This window comes from Artemia franciscana, unplaced genomic scaffold, assembly GCF_032884065.1.
Source record: "Artemia franciscana unplaced genomic scaffold, ASM3288406v1 PGA_scaffold_146, whole genome shotgun sequence".
Lineage (NCBI taxonomy): Eukaryota > Metazoa > Arthropoda > Branchiopoda > Anostraca > Artemiidae > Artemia > Artemia franciscana.
Window position 1 is genome coordinate 102,858 of NW_027062632.1, and position 22,614 is coordinate 125,471.

General features: G+C 36.3%; 1 long non-coding RNA gene across 1 annotated transcript in view; it reads right to left on the bottom strand.

Moving 5' to 3' along the window:
* The window catches only part of LOC136041326 (uncharacterized), a 79,128-nt gene extending 64,370 nt beyond the window's left edge, over window positions 1-14,758 (bottom strand). Inside the window, exon 1 of the long non-coding RNA XR_010621004.1 lies at window positions 14,649-14,758. This is a non-coding gene — a long non-coding RNA (uncharacterized LOC136041326). The remainder of the gene's footprint in view (window positions 1-14,648) is intronic.
* Window positions 14,759-22,614: the final 7,856 nt, after the last annotated feature.

Sequence of the window (22,614 nt, forward strand, 5' to 3'; positions counted from 1 at the left end):
TCATCGAAATGCAGCTGCTTCAGGTATCCTTTAAATCCCTTAGGTATATCGTCTATACTTGTCTCCGGCACTGGGCGTGGCTAATACATATTCATTTCACCGGGCAGGGAGAACCTCTCTGCGTGAATGATCGCAGGTAATCGCATGGACCCCTTTCTTCTAAGAAATAAAAATTTAGAGGTGCCCTCTTTTAAACAAAGTCAAGATAAACAATAACAAGCCAGCGCTTTGAAATTAAACAACAATCACCTCTGAATAAACTAACTGTTACTTCACTTGGTAAATACTCATAAACAGATAACACTGATGCAATTAGCAATCACCCGCTTAGTCGGGCGTTGAGAAGTAGTTTAAAATAGGTCAACTTTTAATCCTTAGTTTCTGTCTTGATTATAATCCAATTTCGATCTTAACTCATTGAGAACAGAATGGCAACTGAAGAACAGAATCAATTGCCTGGACTCCTTGGCTTAATGCTCCTGCTTAAATGGCTTCCAGTGTCGGGAGTGATATTGCCTCTATTTCGACCGGTCTCTTGCAGGGATGTGGAAGTCCTCCAAATATTCGCCATGGCTATGGAGGCACCTGTCGTGTTCTTCCATCTGGTTGGGGGAAAACATATTGGGCGTTTTCCACCATGCAGCACGGGATCAAAGTCAAAAATCATTCGTGCGGGAGTGTGGGGGGCATGCGAAGGAGATGTCCGTACCAGCGTAGTGTTCGTTGGGCGAGTTGGACTGAGAAGGGCATTTGAGCATTTAACGCCAGGAAGCTCTTGCTGCTAACAAAATCGTGCCAGCGTAGTCCTTCAATGCGGCAAAGATGTTTTGTTTGGGCTATATTTACGGTGCTAAGCACAGACTGAATGGCTGGACAGGTTTCGGCTCCGTAAAGAAGCACGAATCCCACCGAAGCATTGTTGTTGCGCCTCTTGGTCCTACGGATAATAGAAGATTTCCTCCAAAGGGCACTTAGTCTTTCCACTAGCGCTGAGGCCTTGGCGATTCGGTGCATTAGATCTTTGAGGATTGATCCGTCATTTGAGAGGATAGAGCCATGGTATTTAAATTTCTCAACAATATCAGTTCACTTATCACTGACCATTAGGACTGGTAGGGGACGCGGTAAGTTACGGGGCTCAAAAAACATCACTTTTGTCTTCGGCCAATTTATCGACAGCTCTATCTTTAAGGCTTCATCAGTAACGATCTGTAGGGCTTTTCTGAGCTTCGACGGTGAATTGGAGACAAGAGCAAAGTCATTGGCATAGTCAGCGTCTGAAAGTACTGTATTGCCGTAATGCAACCCAAACTGGAGGCGGCTTATGGTCCGAGTCATAATGTGGTCGATGACACAATTAAATAGCTCTGGAGCAGCAGCACATCCCTGACAGACTCCAGTATTGATTTCAAACGATGAGCTGCGTCTGCCATTGACTTGCACGCAGCTCTCAGTCCCTTTGTGGAGCCACTCGAAAACGTTGCAGTACTTGTTGGTAGTCCAGTTGTTATCAGTATGAGCCAGAGTGATTCTCGGTCAACAGAATCGAAAGCAGCCTTGAAATCCACAAAGGCAACATGTGCTTTTTGTTGAAATTATCGAATCTTTTCTATCAGCTGCCGCATTGTGAATATTTGCTCCACGGTGGACCTTTCATGTATGAATCCAGCCTGTTGGATATTTCGTTGGCTTCTGAGGAAAATGGTAGAGCGGTCCATGAGGGTCATAACCAAAAGCTTCCCGGGCACAGAAAGGAGTGTGATGCCACGATAATTGGAGCAGATTCTGCTACTGCCTTTCTGTTTCCAGAGAGGCAGAATGATGCCCGCTCGCCAGTGTTTTGGAATCCATTCTGTACAAAATACCATTGAAAACAGTACTTGGAGCCAGAGAAGGGTTGCTAACCCACCATATTTCAGCAGTTCTGCAGAATAATGTGACCCCTTACCTGAAATCCCCCCTTAAAAGAAATAATGTAATTTTATTCCAAAACTATTGGGAGCAGACCCCTGGCTTCTTCAGCCTGACCCTCCAAACTAAATTTTTAACGTTTTTATGTTCCAAAACTTACGCAGCTAACCCCTGGTCCTCCATAGTCTGACATCCCCCTTCAAAATTTGCTAACGACACTCTATTCCAAAACTAATGGGGAAGACATTTGGTATTCTATTGCCTGACACCACCCACCCCTAGGAAAAGGCCATCTTATCTCTGAAACGTCTTTGCTCCCCCTCCAGTGAAACAGAAATTTTTTTTTGGTTAAAAAACTTATGAGAGCTCATCCCTGGCTCTCCATGGCTTGATAACCCCCAACCCGAAAAAAAATATTAACGATCTTGTATTATAAAACTTACTGGGCCTGATACTAACAATCCAAAAAATTATTAACAATGTTTTATTCCAAAACGTATTGGAGCTGACCCTTTGTCATCCATGGCACGATCTCCCCCCCTGCTCCCAAAAAACAATATTTTATTCCAAAATTTATTGGAGCTGGTGCCTGGTCCTCTTCACCCCCAACAACATTTTTATTGATGCCGTATTATAAAACATATAGGACGCGAGTTCTGGCCGTTCGTGGCCTGACCCCATCCCCTAAAAAACTATTAATGCTATTTTTGTCCAAAACTATTGGAGCTCACCCCTGGCACAATCCCCTCAATTAAAAAAAAATTATTAACAACATTTTTTTCCAATACTTATGCGAGTTGACACCTGACCCTCAAATAAAAAAAAATAACAAAATTTAAATTTAAAGACTTATTCAAGCTGGCACTAGACCCATAATGCCCTCCCCCCCCAAAAAAACAGCAACATTAATGACCTTTCATTCCAAAAGTAATAAAATTATATTATTTTTTTAGGATGGCCCAGGGCCAACCCCAAAAATCTTTTCAAAATAGTTTATCCGAAAATTTGTGATAGCTGACCCTTTTCCCGCAATGGCTTAATCTCCTTCCTCACCCTAAAAAAACCTTTTAACGATAATTTATTCCAAAAATTATTGAGCCAATCCCAGGCCCTACAGAGCCCTATTCCACTCCCCAAAAAAAGTTTATCCCTTATATTTTATTATGAGACTAATGGAAGCTGATCACTGGCCCTCCTTGGCCCAGCCCACACCCCTTAAGAAAAACAATGTTTCATTATAAAAATTATTAGAGCTCACCCTTAACTCCCAATGGCCAAACCCCCCTCCCTCAAAATATAATAACAATATTTTATTCCAAAACTAATGGAAGATGACTTCTTGCCCTCCGTTGCCCGACCTTCCCCCAAAAATAAATTATAATCTATTCAAAAAATCTATGACACCTAACCCCTCGCCCTCCATGGACTGAGCTCATGCCTCCATTCCCAAAAAAGACTCCAATGTCGATATTATTTTTCGAACCTTATGGGATTTGACCGTTTATCCGCTTTAACCCTAATCGTCCAATCCCCCCAAAAAACAAAAAAACTTGTGGAAGCTAACCCCCAGCTCTTCATTGTCCTACCCCCCATCAAATAAAATTAATGACATAATTTCTTCTAAAACTTATGGGAGCTCACCACTGGCCATTTTTGGCCCGTTTAGGTTATTAACCTTTTGTACAATATAAGAGTATAAGCTTAAATACAACGCAAAACGTCACGAAAATATTATCATGTATTTTTGAATATTAAATATCTGAATATATAAGCATAATATATTTTGGAATAGAAAATTGTGAAGAACTTGAAACTTTGAAAATCAACAATGAATCAAAATTTATTAAAAAAACTTTCCAAAAAGGCATTTTTCAAAGAAATGTAAAGACTATTTTGAACTTAAGACAGGGAAAAATAAAACATATAGTAACTCAAACTCAAAAAAGCCATAAACTATAATTAAAAAATAAATGAATCAAAAATGAACCTAAATTGAATAAACAATCATGGTAGATAATACAAGAGATAATAATACGAACACATATGAGCAAAGATTCAATATAATTTGCAAATCAAGCTAAAAACAAGCAAAAATCTTTTACTGTCGAAGTATAAATGAAGCACGAAACGGACAGATTTATAACAAAGATTTATAACAAACAATCTTACACCAGCTACTAGCAAAAACGAATAAATAAATCTTGGAGCGATTAGAGCTTAAATTAAATACACAAATAAAGCTAAAAAAAAAACACGACAAACAAGAGCCTAGGTACCGGCTCCTTAATACTATAAATGTATAAATGTCCAAATGTATAACTATAAATGTCTGAAACCCACTGCGTCATTGGCACTATTGTAAACCTTTTCTATTATACCAATAACAACAGTGAAACAAAATTAAAGTAAAATCAATTTTTTAACTGATGAGCCTTCACCAACTACTACGATTATACATCAAGTACTCATTTGAATTTTGTTTGTTCTCTAACAAACTGTTTGAGAAAAATAAAATTTCACAACTAACAGGAAATTGGCCTCTGCCCCCTCCCCTCAGTGTAAAAGTCCAAGGCCTACTGCGTCATTGACCCTTGCCGGAAAACAAATTATATTGCTAGTATTGTCTTTTTCAGTTGCATAATATATGTTTAAAGATTATTCAATAAAAACAAGTTTTTTAACTGAAAGTAAGTAGCAACATTAAAACTTAAAACGAACAGATATTACTCTGTATATGAAAGGGACTATTCCCTCCTCAACGCCCCGCCCTTTACCCTAGACTTTGAATCTTTCTCTATACTCTACTTTTCAAAACATTAAAAAACTTTACCGTAAAGAGCGGGGTGTTGTGGAGGGAACAGGCCCTTTCATATACGTAAAAAATTCTGTTCGTTTAAAGTTCGAATGTCGCTCCTTACTTTCAGTTTAAAAAAACTTGTTTAATTTATTTAATTTCTGAACATTTTTGAATTAATGCTTGGTTTTGATTTTGACTTTCTCATATTTTGGATCAGACGATTTTGACAAAAAAGCAGCTGGGGAGTGGCCTAGCTAGGGTGTTCACCCTCTCTTCCATACCTTACTTTTTAAACTCAAGCTTAAATTCTGTCCCAATTCCTTATGAATTGCCCCTGAATCATAAAGGTTGTAGAATAAATAGCTGAAATTAATAAAATTACTTTTGCGGAAAGAGCAAGGTATTAGTTGGGGGTGAACCCCTCAAATGCGTAATAATTTCTGTTTGTTTTGAGTTTTAACTTACTTTCAGTTGAAAAAACTTTCTCATATTAATTTTTTTATTTTTAAAAAAAGCTAAAATATCCCGCGCCCCCTTCATGGAAATTTTATTCCACCATGACCAATTCCTCTGTATAAAATTTACCCCGCATAAGAAATTTCGGTTCTCTGTTTCGGAAATTTCGGAAATAAGGTTCTCTGATAGGCTATATCTCATGGTATGATTTTTGTTAGGATTTTGTGATTTTTAAGGGGCGTTTTTTCCTATTTTTTCAAATAAGGCAAATTTTCTCAGGCACGTAACTTTTGATGGGAAAGTCTAAACTAGATGAAACTAATAAATATGAAATCAGAATTAAAATGCAATTCTTGAAGTAAATCAACATTTTGAAACAAAACAAACAGTTCGTTCCCACGAACTGTTTGATATGTGTCTTGAACAGTCTTGAAAATAACTGAAAACTAAACTGGACATTTGATTCATAATTAAATATTTTATTAATAATCTTTTATTTTCATTAATAAATAACAATTTATATATAAAATAAATTAATAAATACTATTAATTTAATACTTATCGAATTATTTATTAATTTCCGATTGCTCACCAGCTCGAAATTTTCTTTCACCGTTATGTAATATAATTCATTTTTGGTAAATTTTCGTTACGTAGTAGGTTTTTAACGTTTACAATTAGGAAAGAAAGCAGGATCCAAACTCTTGTTTGTGGTGATTTTGTCTGATTAAAGTTTGATTTTGACATTCAATTTAAATTTAAATCTTTTTAAGATACATTTATTTCGTGCCTGCTTTATGCATTTTTGCTATGACTGTGTATTTAATTTTCATTTGTTTTCGGTTTCATTTAAATTTCAATAGTAATAAATTGTTGTTCGTTTTAAGCATGCTTTGTATATTCAATTTAAGCTTTGCTCATTTATGATTTTTATTTATATTAATACCTGCTTTATTTCTTTAACTATGATTGTTTATTTACTTTCTGTGCTTTTTTGGTTTCATTTATTGTTGATATTAATTTCTGTTTGTTTTGAGTTTCAACAATTGTATGTTTTTGTTTCTTCCTATCTTAAATTTATTGCATATTTAACTTTTCTTGGAAAATCTATTTTTTTCCGAAATTTTTTTTAATTGATGACTGAAAATGATCACTTAACAACGTACTTCATATAGATAAAATCAAAAACTTAAAAGTATATTTTGCAGGTCCCTTCTTCGTTTTTTTCTTTCACAGCCCTAATGAGGCCAAGAGGCCAATCCTCAGAGGACACGCAAACAAAGTTGTTGTTCGATAAAAGCAAGTAAATTTAATAGTATCTTTCAATACTTAATATTGTGTTGTTGTAAATTTCGAAAAACCTCTGCCTCGCATTTATTAGGTTATCATTATATATCATGTCTGGGATAGCTTCGTATTCACTACCTTCTATGTCAAGTTTCAAAATATCAATGATACTTTCTGTATGATTATTTTATTCAAGGAGCGTTAAAAATCGTGTCCTATTCCAAAGCTGAATTTGTTTTTTCTAATAACACCATCAAAATTTGAAAGACCTTAAAAAAAATACAGAATAGATTAGATTGTCCTTCCATCAATTTAATTTTGAATGGTTATGTACGACATTAGCCTATCACAAAATAAAGAATTGTCAATTCAAGCTATATGCAGACATTCATAACGAAAAAATTTTATGCTGTTCTATCATTTCTTGTTCTTATAAAATCTTATTTGACAAAGGTACTTAATAGTCAGAGCGCCAGATTCTCTATCTCACTTATTTCGATTAGTACCAATGCCGGAAGGTACAAAAATGTTAAGGGTGGATCCAATGGTAGTTGACCATGCTGAAAATGAATATCGTAGGGCGCTTGTTCGCCGGTGGGGTGTTTCTGAAATATAGGCCAAAAAAACCAAATTTGGCCTATAATGGGGCTCGAAGATTCTATTTTTTTTTTACAGATAAGACTAGTCAAGTCAAATCCAGCGTACTCTTGCATCAATAGGAAGAAGAGACTTGGGACTATACGAATATAATTTTTGTTAGTAAAAAAAAAATATAGTATAGTTTTTACTGCAGTTTTAAGAAAAGTGGGATTTTTGTCAACAAATTTCTAACAGAAAAGCTAAGAACTCGAAATTTTTTCAAGATAAAGTATATTTTTATATTAAAAAAGAAAGCAAGTTTAATTCCAAACACATTAGGCTAAGAAAAAATGTTAAAATTATTCTAACTGAGGGGTTTGCAACTTTTTAGCGAGTGTACCCAATAATAGAATTTTGTTTAGTAACCTGCTATCTAGCGGGAAGTTGATTGACAAGCTAAGCAGAAGAAATTGATAAGCAGAAGATGAAAAACAAAAGTGAGTCAGGTAGGCCAAGATAAAAAAAAACAGTTGCTTCAAGTTGATTCAACATGTGGTTCTGACCTAAACACTGATTTGCTGATGGATGATAATGAAGAATATGACACAAATTTGGAAATTCAAAAAAATTGGAAGAATTTGAATTTTTAAAAGCACTTTGGTGTTGTAAAATTGGCTGGCAAAAGGAGTATAATTTTTTTTTGCAGAAGTAAGAGACTTTATGAAAGTAATTTACAAAATTAAATATCACAAGAAACTAGGTGATACTGACTCCTTTAGATTTATAAGGACTGATAAAAAGGCATGTCACATTGATCAATCAGATTTAGTACTGGAACTCCCAGTTCTAGTGAAAGCCCGTGGGACTGCTTGTCAAATGGAACATCTGTGATTTAAAATTGATTTGTCAATAGTTAATCTAGAATAGTTGATACTAGCTGGAGAACAAGTAGTAAATGTGTTCCTGTTTATTTTTGTACTTATTTATGAAAGTAGTCAAAATTACAACAAAAAGTGGCCCAAGGTACATGATCTCTGCTGTACCTCTGGCCAGGATGTATATTTTTTTTTACCTGTGTTTACTCTAAGAAAACAATGCAATACATGTTCCAGATATGAAATGTGTGTTTTAAGAACAAAAGTTGGTTATGAGTCAATGTATCATTTCATAATGAAATACATTTTTTTTTCAAAACATGGCCAAGGCTGCAACACTTTCTACACCCCATCTCCCCCCTGCTGGTCTCAGATATAGTTAATATGACTTGATTGTTCTGTTTAATCTAATGACAATGTCATTTATCTTTCAAGCGAAAGGCCACTACCAAGCTATCAATGCCTACTGCATACTGTATGAGGTCTTGCTAGCCCTCTACTGGGAGTCCTTGGAAGAGTATTACTCCGAATCACAAGAAGACTTATCCCGTCTAGACCAGCTGGGTAGTGCCATTGAGTTATCCAAAACTACATTGGCAAACGGTGCTAACGCGCGAATTGCACTTCAGGAGGAAAACAATACCTTAATCACTTTGGCTCCCATAATGAATGCCTTCAACATACTGCGAAATGCGTCGCCAACGTTTGCTTTCTGGCGGCAGTTCTTGGGAAAACTTGAAATAGCGACGCAAGTGCTTCATGCTGAACGAAACTGTGACAGGGAGCCTCATTTGGCAGCAACTGCTCGGATGTTGCCATACTTGGCAACGGCTGACAATCCTCAGTATACAAGATGTCTCATACATTACCTATCAGACATATGAAATTTACTACAAACCTTTCCTGATGTACACAGGAAGTTCATGAAAGGATACTTCCCAGTGAAAAGAACACACGCCGGGTTCACAACCGCCTGGTCTGATCAGATACTGGAATATACAGTGAACAAGGATGCAAAGGCAACGGCCGGAATAATAGGAGAACAAACGGATGAGAGACAAACTGAAGCTTGGATTCTTACTTTACCGATTCCCACTGCCATCAGCAATGGTTTCCTGCAAGTAGTCAATGTATATACAGAGACATTGAAACATCACGAAGACAATCAGTCGACGGCGACGCGATTACAACTTTCGCGAGATATAGTTCGAGACATTTTTACTACATGTGGCAATCCGTTCAGCAGAGTGGACTTCGACCTAGTGAATATTGTGACGTCAGAAGTTGTGGACGATGAGAAGATTGTTTCTTATATTACTTGCGTAGCTACAAAAGGAAAAGAGGTGGTTGAGGACTTTCTCTGCAACAGGAAAGACGATGTGGAAAAGGTTGCACTCCAAACTTTCCCTTCAGAGAGAAAAACTCAGAGAGTGAACGGTGTCCCTAGAATCGATCTCCTAAGCTCTGAAGTAACAGCCTTGAAGATAATCATTAATACTCAGTTGAGCTACGTTGAAGAAAAAGAGAAAGCAGTTGCAAAGATCCTCACAAAAGATATTCTTCCTTTCCCTCCATCCATTTTTGAACATCTTCCGCAATAATCAACCAAGACATCCTTTGGCTGGAAAGTGAGGAAGAGGAACAAGTCTGTGCTGTTGAACTGACTAAGAAAAAAAGGAGGACTTGCAGCTTGGCCGACAGCTTTGAAATCCAAAGAAAAAACATCAGCTACAGTACACATCATTGACTTAATGTCCAAGATAAGGTCATATCAGCTTGCCATGTTTGAAACAGTCAAATCTTTCGCAGAAAGATTGCTTCTATTGTCGCTGAATGATCTTCCAGTGGGTATTCCTGAAGTCCCCATTGTCGCAGATCGACCCGACGGGCTGTTTGGGAAGCTCACGGAAACCGGAAAATCAATCTTCTTGAAATCAGCATGCAGACTCCGACGAGGGAAAGAGAAAACCTTCAGATTTCTGCTCTTAGCACAATTGTAGAATGGGTTGCCGCACTGGCAAGCTCAGAGTGAAAAAGCCGGCTCCTCAAAATTTTTTATGAAACCTGGGAGCAGATGGGTGATCAAATTCCAAGCGCACTCAACCTTTTTCTCTCAGGTTAGTTCAAGGAGAGGTTCAAAGTGTCTCTGGTCAAGCGTGGCTGCAGTCAAATATTACCAGAACACTCTGACTGCAAGGAATGCTTGTACTCCAGCCACAAAGAGGCTGACCAATGCCTTATGACACATGCCAAGTACGCTAGCCATTACGCTTGTAGCATCGTTGAAACAACGTTACGATTGTAACAACGACACAGACGTGGTAGTAGCCTATGTTCATTTTTTGAAGAGCTTCAAGCTGAAAAACTGAGCGAACTTTTCTTGAAGTTCCCGACTTACATTATCCGAGTACACGAGCTAGCGGATGGAGTCCACTTGTCCAAAGAGGAGCAGATTATGTTACCGTCCGTGCACTGTCTGTCAGGGTATGACACAACAAACTTTTTCTTCGGCGTCGGCAAAGCTTCTTTCTTAAACATCGCGGCGTCTCCAACTTTTGCATCAAAAATGGTGGTTGTGACGGAGTGGATCAAGGATGCAGAAGGGAAGCTTTCAGTCGACGCGTTTAGAGAGGTTTACGACCTATCAAAATCCATTGTCATTAAAATGTACGGTAAACAGGCCAGATACAATTCATTGGGCTGTGTAAGGGCTTATATTTGGTGCCTGAAACAAGATGTAAGAAGACTGCTACTTCTGACGACACCTTCGAGCCATGCATACGAAGAGCCATATTTGCTACATGGATAATCTTGTCGTCAGTAGAGGATCGGTCGAGCATTCCAGATCCACTCCTCTATGGATGGAAGATGGCTGAAGGGGGAGTAGATGCGGTCGTCTCAAGCTGTAAAGAAGCATCAAGCCTAGAAGCTTACTGCACATGCAAAAGTGGAAGATGCAGGAAAGACTGTAGCTGCTCAAGAATGAAAGGATGATGCAGCTTATGCTACTGCCGTGGAACGAGAAGGTCATGCAGGGAGTCTGACCTTGCCCCATCTGAATTCTCGGAAGAAGAAAATCAGGAATATTTTTGAAATTTTTATTTGATACCTTTTACTTTTAATTGCAACAGGTCCCTAATCAGTTACCCAATTTTACGGGCAAGCCGAGTAAGACAACTTCCGTGTGCCGAATAAATCCATCTGTGAAGCAGAATTCTTTCATGTAGTAAATAGCTCAGTCGTATCAGAGGCAAATCAGGTCTTAAAAAGGTAATTGAAGACGCCTTAGTACACCCGAAAACATATTCGACCATTCTAAAAAGAACACTTTTTTTAGTCAAATATTTTTCATACCGATTTTTATTTTCAAATAAAATTTAAAAATCTTAAACAGTTATGAAGCTTTAAGTATTCCTACCCTTTGAAGAAAAAAGAATTATGTCCCTTTTCTGGATACGGCTAGTGATCATTTCAGTGACACTACAAAATAAATCGCCGACCTTTTAAAAGCAAAAATAGTTTATATTTTCTTAGCTCAAATTGTTCGGAATTAAATGAACTTTCTTTTTCGAATATGAAAAAAAAAGTTTGTTACCTTGAAGAAGTTTTGAGTTTTTAGCCTTTCTTTGAGAGATTTGTTGAATTTAACAGCACTTATTTTGAAACTGCAGTAAATAGAGAAAAAAATGTGTTTTTTTCAATTTAAAAGTCAAATTCTTATAGATCTCTTCTTTCGATTGATATAACGTTACCTTCGATTCCTCAACCCACTAACTCGCAAAAACATCTTGAATCCTTACACTAACTTATAGGCTAAATTTCGCATTTTTGGCCTATATGTCAGAAACGCCCCAACGGCAAACATGCACCCTACGATATTCGTTTTATCATGTCCGACTACCCTAGGATCCATTCACAGCATTTTTGTACCTTCTGGCATGGGTGAGTGCACGATACAGAATCTGGTGCTCTGACTATAATGAGTTACTGAGCTACTAGTACCTACGTAATTTTTAAATTCAAAGCTTTCACCTAAAATAACAAAAAAACTGAAAATTGATCATAGATGAAATGGGTATGGAAAAAGTACACAGGGGGATTATACTTACGGCTGACAGTTACAGTTGGACTCAAAGGAATGATATAGCCTCATTTAGGGCCCAAATTCGTAAAGACTTAAAATTCTGCAAAAAGGTAGGGTAAAAATGTCACCTCTAAGGACTTCATAAACCAAGTGTAGAAAGCAGTGCAAAACATGCTGGATAAGATAGAGATGGATTCGGATTATATTTAAGAGGACAAGCTGTTTATTAATAACCGAATACCCGAACAAGAAATTTATCTACTATTCAAAATTGAGTCGAAGAGTGTTATCTGACTTAAGCCGTGTACAACAAAAGTGGATTTAAACAAAATGGGAAGTTGTCGAAAGAGGGTTTTTTACGACAAGTGGTAGATATTTAACCATTATAGTCCTTTAAAAACAAATAAGTAATTAAGAATATAATAGAATATAAGAATTATAGAAATATAAGTAGAAATATAAGAAATATAAGAAATATAAGAATAATATAAGAATTATATTCTTATTAAGAATAAGAATATAAGAATAGCACAGTCAATCGTGTTCACAAAAGTCACCTACAATGTTAAATCTTCACCTCTTGCCCACATTAGTTGATCAGCATTGTGAAGATGCGTAAAGGATTTCACCACAACTTTCCTGTTCATGTTACCACCATAGGGTAAACACAAATTAGATATTATTCTATTACAAAGTGAGTGTAGTCGGATATACTATAGCATTTACATTACTATTACAGCCACCAATAGGTTACCAGAGCACCAAGCCACCTGAGACCAATACAGCTACGGATTCTCTTTCTCTATCGTAATCTTTGCAAAGCCAAATTATTTTGGAAGACGTTTATCCCCTCCCCCCAACAATTAGCATCCTCCCCGAAAAAAATACCGCTGCAGAAAAGAATCCCCCAAAAAAACACCCCCTGGGAAATACCCCTCACATGGAAATAGCCCCTGGAACCCCAGCTCCCCATTAAAATATCCCCCGGAGAACACCGGGGAGTGATATTTTAGAGAATGACATGTCATCACGGACAGCTTGTTGGCCGATTGTCAAAGAATGACACGCATCAAACCATAATTTTCAAAGGTTAATAAAAGTGCGATTTTAGAAAAGGTAGAGGATTCTATTGATAGAGGAGGGTTAGCAAAGGTCTTATCCTTATATAGTATACCAGAAAAATACATTAAAGTGATTTGTGCTATGGACAAGAATAATACTGCTGCGGTTAAGGTAGGATATGAGGTTAGCAACTAATTGTGTATAAAATCAGAAGTTAAGCAGGGCTGGTTTCCATCCTCCTTTATTTGGATCATTTTGGAGGACTTCGTCTTAAAGAGCACAGGAGAGGCAGTTGGAAACCACGGAATAAAATGGGGAGGAAAAACGCTCCTGGACTTAGATTATGCTGATGATTTAAGCATATTAGATAAAAGTATGAGAAAAATGAATGAATTTTTAGAGGTTTTGCGAGTTCAGAGTGCTAGAATAGGCTTGAAAATTAATTTGAAGAAGACAAAGTCACTGAGGCTAGGAATAAGCGAAGATAAAAAGGTGACGTTGGGATAGGAAAAGATTGATCAGGTTGGCAGCTTCACATACCTTGGTAGTATTATTAGTAAAGACAGTGGAAGCAGTGAAGATGTTAAAAGTAGAATATCTAAGGCTCAGGGTTTTTTTCACTGTTAAAAAAAGTTTGGAAGAATAGAAAGATAAGTCTGCAAACCAAGATTAGAAAATTGGAAGCTAAAGTGATGACAGTGGTGAAATATGGCTCTGAAGCATGGGCGCTCCGAAAAGCAGAAGAAAATTTAGTATATTTTTTCCAGAGAAATTGCCTGGGTTTGCCTGGGATTACCCGAGAATGTTCTGGGTTTCCAGTTGACTGACCGTATTTGAAACAGTAGGTTGTACGAAAAATGTGGTTCAATCCAGCTTTCTAGGACTATAATGAAAGAAAGGTTGAGATGGCTAGGCCACGTTCTGCAGATGATGGATGACACATTGCAGATGATTGTTCTTTTTGGTAAACCATCTGGGGCCTCACAGAAAGCATGTAGTCCCTGTTTGGCTTGGGAGGACGTCATAAGTAAAGATTTAAGAGAAATAGGAACTTCCTAGGAAGGTTGTGAAGAGGGAAGCCTGGAATAGATTAGGTTGGAAGAGGAGCGTGCTTAGCTGTGTTGGCCTCTGGTGGTTCGGTTTTGCAGTGAGTTATTATTAGTAGTATTAGTTAATAAAAATGCGTGTTCATCAACTAGAAAGCTCAGGGGTAAGACACTTAGGCAAAATAGGTGGCAAAGCCACCATCTCTTAACAACAAAATGCTTGACATTCTAATTTGGAATGAAAATAATTTTGTAAAATAAGATATTTTACTCCTAGACTTTTGGCTGGAAAATGCCCCAATAGAGATGATTAGAAAACCAATAGAATAACAGCTTAGTATGCGGCAAATAATAAAAACGATAAATAAAACATAGGAACACGGTTACCATAATATGTTAATACGAGATAAAACACCCATTTCGGTAACCTTCGATTATAAAAGTTGCAATGAAAGAATAACAGAGAGAAAAAAAAAATAAGATAGGCTTAATATCAACCCTTGCAATAAGTATCCTTACAGGAGGAGACTGTGGAAATTTAGAAAAGTTACCGTTATGACTCTAGGAGAGATCTTGGTATTCTCAAAGAGTGGGTGACGCAAGATTATCAAGGAATACTTGTGAAAAAATGACAGACGTTGGTATCTGCTTGCAAATAAAAGTGTTTCTGAAAAGAAATAATTTCTTGGGTTAGTACTTAGAAATAGTGGAATTTTGAATCATATACCAAAAAGAAGTTGCCCTCGACAAATAAGCACCAAGATAAGGCATTTAGTGTGCCAGAGAATCTAGAAAACTGTATTGTGCATGATTTACTGCAAAAATTGCGATCAGTTTCAGCCCAAAAGGGAAAATAAAGGTTAATATTAAGTGTCCGCGTGACAATTATTTATTTTTCTGTAAAAATAAAGAAAACAAAATTAAGAAAAGAAAACGTATGGAACTCAATTACAATTTATAAATACAATTCTCATTTAGCCACTTACTCAGTTTACTTATTATGCTTTCATTTAATATTACGTACTTAATACTTTGATGAAAGATAGAAGAATAAGAGAGAGCAAAGAAATGTTAAAAACAACAAAAAAAAGACATTAGTAGTGATGCCTCAACAAATCAAACCCCAGTACTATTCTTTCGAATTCCAATCCTGACACTTTTTTGAATTTTTTAAGACCAAGTGTTTGTTACGTCATAGGGAATGTTGAAGAGGTGCAGGTTCATGTTACATCATAGGGAGGTTTACTTTGATTATTACGTAATAGGGTTGATTTACTTTTGGTTGTTCCATAACAAGGCATTGACTTTTACGAAATAGGACGCGCAAAAAGGTTTCAAAGACATCTCAAGACATTTTTTAGACATTTTCCTTCAAGAGGATTTTCAATATGTTTCATGAAATTCCAACCTCTTTTTTTTAAAAGTTTTTCTCCGAAACGCTTTTCAAAACGTTTCAGGAAATTTTTCTTCAGGAAATTTTTCAATACGATTCAAGATATTTAAAAACATTTTCAACACTTATTTTTCAAGATTTCTTTATTTCTTAAGTAAAAGGGAATATCTATCCGTGTTAAGGATGACGCATTTTAACGTGGCTCGTTTCTTCAGGACCCGGGGGAGTCACGGTTGTAACTGAGGGAGGCACACGCGTGGGTGTTACATAATATTGGTCCAAATATGAGATGTGACATAATCTCGTGTACTTTACAAGATTTTTCGGGGATGATGTAATCTTACACGATTTAATAGATTTACTGGGATGACGCAATTTCTTTTGACATGCTAGACTCCAGGCCTCCGTGTGAAAATCTCCACTTCTAACTAACGAAGACCCACACAAGGGTTTTAAACAATGACGGTGGACACATTTGTGTTACGTAATGACAGTACACACGTTGGATTTTACGTAATGGTGGCGCACATGTGGAGTGTTTCGCACTGGTGGCGCACCTGTTGATGTTAAGTAATGGCTGTGCACTCAAGAAATGTTACATAAGGGTAGCAAATTTTACGGTAATACGTAATACTTTAAGATATTTTATTTCCTTCAGAATTTCTTTTTTTCAAAGCTCTTTTTCGTCAGGATTTCATTTTCTTCAAGGTGTTTTTCTCATGGAACCTTTGTATTTTAAAGATTTTATTTCACGTTAGGATTCAAATGGTCACTTCGCATTGGTGGCACGCCTGTTGAATGTTACGTAATGACGGTGCACACAAGAAATATTACATAAGGGTAGCAAATATAAGGGTGATACGTAATACTTTAAGATATTTTATTTCCTTGAGGACTTCTTTTTTTCAAAGCTATTTTTCTTCAGGATTTCATTTTGTTCAAGGTGTTTTTATTCTGGAACATTTATATTCTAAAGATTTTATTTTGCGTTAGGATTCAAATGGTCATTTCTTTCCAATAGAACGATGCTTTGGACTTGTGGACCACGAAACCCTCTCTAATAGTTTGATTCGATTAAAACATTCTACAAGATAGCCTGTTCAACGCCTAGAGAAATCCCTGTCTTGCATACTAGATTAACAAAATGGATTGGGTTTTCCCAAATCATTGCAATAACTTACATGCAGGGTGGAAAATTCATAATAAAATTTGCTTATATTTACTGTACACCTGTTTGTTGAGTAATGCCTTAGAGAATATCATCTGAAAATATTTTGGGTTACCCTTAAAGCATTTTTTTAATAAAAGAGTCTTTTTCACACATAGGGCATTTGTATGGCATTTTCCTGCAAAAATATTTTTTTCCCCAAATGATATCCTTTTAGCACATATTTTTTTACGCCTAGAGGTTTTCTAAAGCTTTTTTCTTCACAAAAAATTATAAATTAAGAAATGACCATAGTTTTTAATTTAAACAGCGGAAAGTTACCATTTCTTTGCTAGCTTATGATGTTCCATGACAATTCCAAGCCTGTGACACTCAATGTCTGACAAACAGCGCCCTCTAGCAAGCACCATCACCCATGTGACGTTTTTTGGACATTTTTATGCAAAAATATTCGTTTACACAAGAATCAATTGTTTAAACTTAATGAAAAAATCCCAATTAGCCTTTATTCTGATGATTCCTAGCAATTGTGGCCATCGTGGTACAATGTACTTTTCCTGATTACAGCCTTATGGTACGTATCATCACAATAAGGGTCGTTTCATGTGTAAAGTTTTTCCCTAAAATGAATTTATAAACTAAAAATAACCTTTGTTTTATTACCATTTAAGTGCTTGATTGCGATGTTCCATGTTAAATCCAAGCCCAAGAGACTCAAGGACTAACAAAACACACCCTCTAGCATGTGTGATCCTACATATGACATTTTTTCGAGCAATTTCCCGTAAAAATATTCGTTTACAATAGAATAGCAATCTAGTAATTAAATAGAAAGTTTCCAGTGTTCAAACAAAAACTGTCATTTTTTAATTTCTAAATTTGTTTTGAGGGTAATAGCTTGAAAAAACCCTTAGGTGTGATAATAAATGCGAAAAAAGTATCATCAGGAGTAGTACATTGTGTAACTTTGACCACAAACGCTAGAAGTCATCAGAAGAAACCGTTTTTTTTTCAATAAGGGGAAATTATTTGAATTAACTAAACTTTAATTAACTAAACTATAAGCAATCAAATTAAAATAGAACAGTTTTGGGCATCAAGTCTTGGATAATTGTTGAAATTACCAAGAGAGATAGTCTAATTGAATGAGAGGCAATTCGCCCCCTTCTTAGGATTGTACAAAAATGATTTTAGTTTATCTTTTAATAGATATGTATATTTTTATCTATTATCCGTCCATGCGTCATTCCTAGGGCCACTAAAATTAAGGTAGATAAGCATAGAGCTAATATAGTCATAGAATCTATAGTATTCCAAGTGTTGGTTAAATGGTATAGATAAACTTTAGTAGTCTCTCTTTATAGTTTGAAGTTAATGAAAAAACATGAAAAAGGGAAAAACAAAGTTCACCTCAAGATTTATTTTGAGGGCAAAAGCTTGATAAAACAATTATGTGGGATAATTTGCGCCAAAAGGTAGTCACTGGACGAGGACTGGTACATTATGCCACGCTGGCTAATATGCTGGCTGTATATCTAATAATACGTACTAGAGGGTGTTGTTTGTTAGCCATTGAGTTTCAAGTGCGTGGAGTCGCCATTTAATATTATAATCTAGTAATGAAATGGCAGGTTTCTGCTATTCAAATAAAAGATATGGCAATTTTTTATTCATAAATTTTCTTTGAGGAAAAAATTGAAAAAAAAGCTTAGGTGTGATAATATGCGACAAAAGGGTGTTGTTGGAGGCTGGTACACTGTGCAGTACACTGTACACTAGTGGAGATATTTTCATTATTTGAAACTATTGATTCTTTTGTAAACGAGTATTTTTGCATGAAAATGCTCGAAAATATGTCATATGTGTGATGCTGCTTTAGAGAATGTCATTTAGAGTTTCGAGTGTCACGGGCTTGGAATCGCTATAGAAAATTGCAATCTAGCAATGAAATGGCAAGTTTCCGCTGTTCAAATAAAAACGATCATTTCATAGTTTATAAATTTATCTTGAGGGTAAGAGCTTGAACAAACCTCTAGGTCTGATAATGAGTGCCAGAAGGGTGTCATCAGGAGTAGTACATTGTGTAGTGCTGGCCTAAAATGTTAGAAGTCATCAGAAGAAACCCTCATGGGAATTTTTTCATTTAGTTGAAACTATCGATTCTTGTGTAAACGAAAAGTGAGTAAACGAATAGGATATGTTAGAGTCCACTATTCAAGCAGGTTAATTCCTTGAGAAATTTTTCTTCAAGACGTTTTTGAAGAAGTTTTTTGTTCAATTTTAATGCTCAGCAATCCATTTTAAATGCAATAATACATAAACTGGGAAAGGTAGAGTAGATTCAAAAGCTGGATCATTCTCGAATATGGGGAAATGGTATTGGCTATTTTTGGACCTTCTGAAATAAAATGATTCTGGCACTCATTACAAATAATTACAAATGGCTATTCTCTATTGATTGCAAATGATTATTCATTATTGGTTACGAATGATTTACTCAATGATTGCATATGATTAGTCTTTGCAATGATTCTGATACTAAAGATTAATTTCTAGGTCTTCGATGCGCTTTCATCAGCTTCCTTAAATTTCATACTGAAATACCCTTTTTAAGCCTCACGGAAAAAATTATTCAAACCCTTACGTAAAACACGGTATTGTTCTTCATTCTAATCAGTAGATTCTAAAGCTTGTAACTCCAACAATGTATCTCTTAAATTAATCTTCTAAAAAAGATCGAGGGTTATCTATTGCTTGTTCCCATTTTGTTTGTGCCCTCTCATATTCTTAACAGCTCCAACTTCTTTAGCCTTTAGTCGGACTGTAAACGGAATGTTAATTATAGGTACTAAACCATAATGCAGACATAGATTAAGAGGTTGAGCAGTCACCGAAGACTTGATATCTAACATGTTGATGTTGAAATCACTTAGAATGAAACAAATCTTATTATAGGAGCTTCTAAGCTAGAAGCTACTTTTGCAAAAGTCCTCTAGGTCATAGCAACACAAAATGCATCCTACAAAAAAGATTGAGGAACAATATAAGACTTTAAGCAATGCAAACGAAGAAAAAAACAACAAACTCCAACATTTTAACTGACAAAACATAATATAGTCCGACAAACTATAGCCTCAAGAATCCTTGTCTATATTTATTCCCAAGACAAAGAAATTTAAACAAAGTTTAATAGCACATGCTCCCGTCTCATCTCTCCACTCAATTAACCAGCATTCACCCCCTAACACACGTCCAGAATGTTTATTCAATAAATTTAACAGCTTTCCGAACTCGGTTACAAAATGAAATAAATTCTCATTCACATATCCACATACAAGGCAAAAGTAGGGGCCAGTCACTATCCTAAGCCATTCGAAGCATTCTATCAACAATCAACGAATTTCCATCTAACTGGGGAATAGACACCAGGACTGTGTATCATGATAAGACATAAAATTGGACCTAAAAGGGTCCCTGGGCACACCATTGTAAATTAGGAGGGATTCAAAGTAAACATTCAGGTATTTGACGACTTTCGTTCTATTGGAAGGAATGACGAATTGTTCTTATTGAATAAGGTCAACTAGGGAATCATTGGTTAATATTTTTTTTTTACAGTTTTTTTTTTAATTCAACCGCGATAATATTGATCGAGGTATTGGGTTTTTCAAGTTTATTACATATAGTGTCTAAAAGGTGGCACCATATACCCGCCCCCGTCGACACCCTTCTGTCAAACATTATTAACCTAAGCGTTTTCTCAACATTTCCTCCTGAAAAAAAAATTATAAACTATTAATGACCCTTATTTTTATTTGAACAGCAGAAACAAGTCATTTCATTGCTAGGTTACGATATTCCATGACAATTACGAGCCTTTGACGCTCAATGCCTGACAAACTACGCTCTCTTATGAATTATCACATTTATGACATTTATCGAGCGTTTTCATGCAAATATATTTGTTTACAAAAGAATCAATAGTTTAAACTTAATAAGAATTTCCCTCATTAGTGTTTCTTCTGATGACTTGTAGACTTAGAGGTCAGCTCTACACAATGTACTACTTCCAATGGCATTGCTCTGGCACATATTATTACATCAAAGGGATTTTTCAAGCTTGTACCCTCAAAATAAATTTTAAAACTAAAAAACTTAGTGTTTATTTTGTTTGAACAGCGGAAACTTGCCATTTAATTGCTTGAAGGCGATGTTCTATGGCAATTCCGAGCAAATAACACTCAATGGTTGAAAAACGACACCCTCTAGCATGTATTATCACATATATAACATTTTTTGGGGAATTTTTCTGCAAACTAAATTACCATTTAAGCTTAACGAAAAAATCCCCATTTGTTTTTCCTGTGATGACTCCTAGCATTTGAGGCCGATTTACAACAGTGCACCAGCCCCAGGTTGCACACTTTTGGTGCAAATTATCACACCTTAGGGTTTTCTCAAAATATTCCCCTGAAAATAAATTTATAAAATAAAAATGACAGTTGTTTTTACTAGAACAACGGAACTTTTCCATTTCTTTGCTAGATTGCGATCTTTCATGACAATTCAGAGCGTTTGCACTCAATAACTGGTAAACAACACTCTCTAAAGCTTTTATCACATATTTGATATTTTTTAAGCATTTCATAAAAAATGTTAATTTACACAAGAATCGATAGTTTCAACTTGATTAGGCAATCCCCATTAGGGTTTCTTCAGATGACTTGTAGCATTTGAAGTCGTGGTTGCACAATATACCAGCCCCTAACGACAACCTTTTGGCCAGCTTTACACAATTTACATAGCCCAATGACACCCTTCTGGTGCTTATCATCAATCCTAAGGGTTTGTTCAGGTTTTTACCCTCAAAATAAATTTATTAACATAAAAATGACCATTTTTATGGCACTTGGTATTAACCAAGTATCGCAAATTCTGTCGGTATGTCTGTCTGTCTGTTGGTCTGTCTGTCGGTCCCGGTTTTACTACTTTAGGCATTTCCAGGTAAGCTAGGACAATGAAATTTGGCAGGCGTGTCAGGGACTGGACCAGATTAAATTAAAAATAGTAATTTTTACGATTTGACCATCTGGGAAGGGGAGTGGGGGGCCGGTTAATTCGGAAAAAATAGAAAAAATAAGTATTTTTAACTTACGAACGGTTGATAGGATCTTAATGAATTTTGATTTTTGGAAGGATATTGTGTCTTAGAGCTCTTATTTTCAATTCCGACAGGATCTGGTTACATTGAGGGGGAGTTGGGAGGGAGAAACCTAAATTCCTGGAAAACACTTAGAGTGGAGGGATCGGGTTGAAACTTGGTGGGAAAAAGAAGCACAAGTCCTAGATACATGATTGAAATAACCGTTACAGATTCACTCTCTTTGAGGTTGTTGGGGGGGGGGATTCTGAAAAAAATGAGGTATTTTTAACTTACGAACGCTTGATCGGATCTCAATTCAATTTGATATATAGAAGAACATCGTCTCAAAGTTCTTATTTTAAATCCCGACCGGATTTGGTGACATTGGGGGGAAGTTTGGGGGGACTTAAAATCATGGAAAACGCTTAGAGTGGAGGGATCGGGATTAAACTTGGTTGGAAAAATAAGCAGAAGTCTTAGATACGTTATTGACACAATTGGAACCGACCCGATCTTTTGGGGGGGGGAGTAATCCTGAAAAATTAGATAAAATGACGTATTTTTAACTTACGAAGGAGTGATCGGATCTTCAAGAAACTTCATATTTAGAAGCCCTTCGTAACTAAGATCTCTTATTTTAAATCTCAACTGGATCCAGTGCCATTGGGGGGGAGGCAGTTGGGGTTGGCAGTTTAAGATCGAAAAATCTTAGAAAATACTTAAAGCGGAGAGATCAGGATGAAACTGGACGGGAAGAATAAAAACAAGTCTAAGATACGTGACTGACATAACCGGACCGTATTCGCTCTCTTT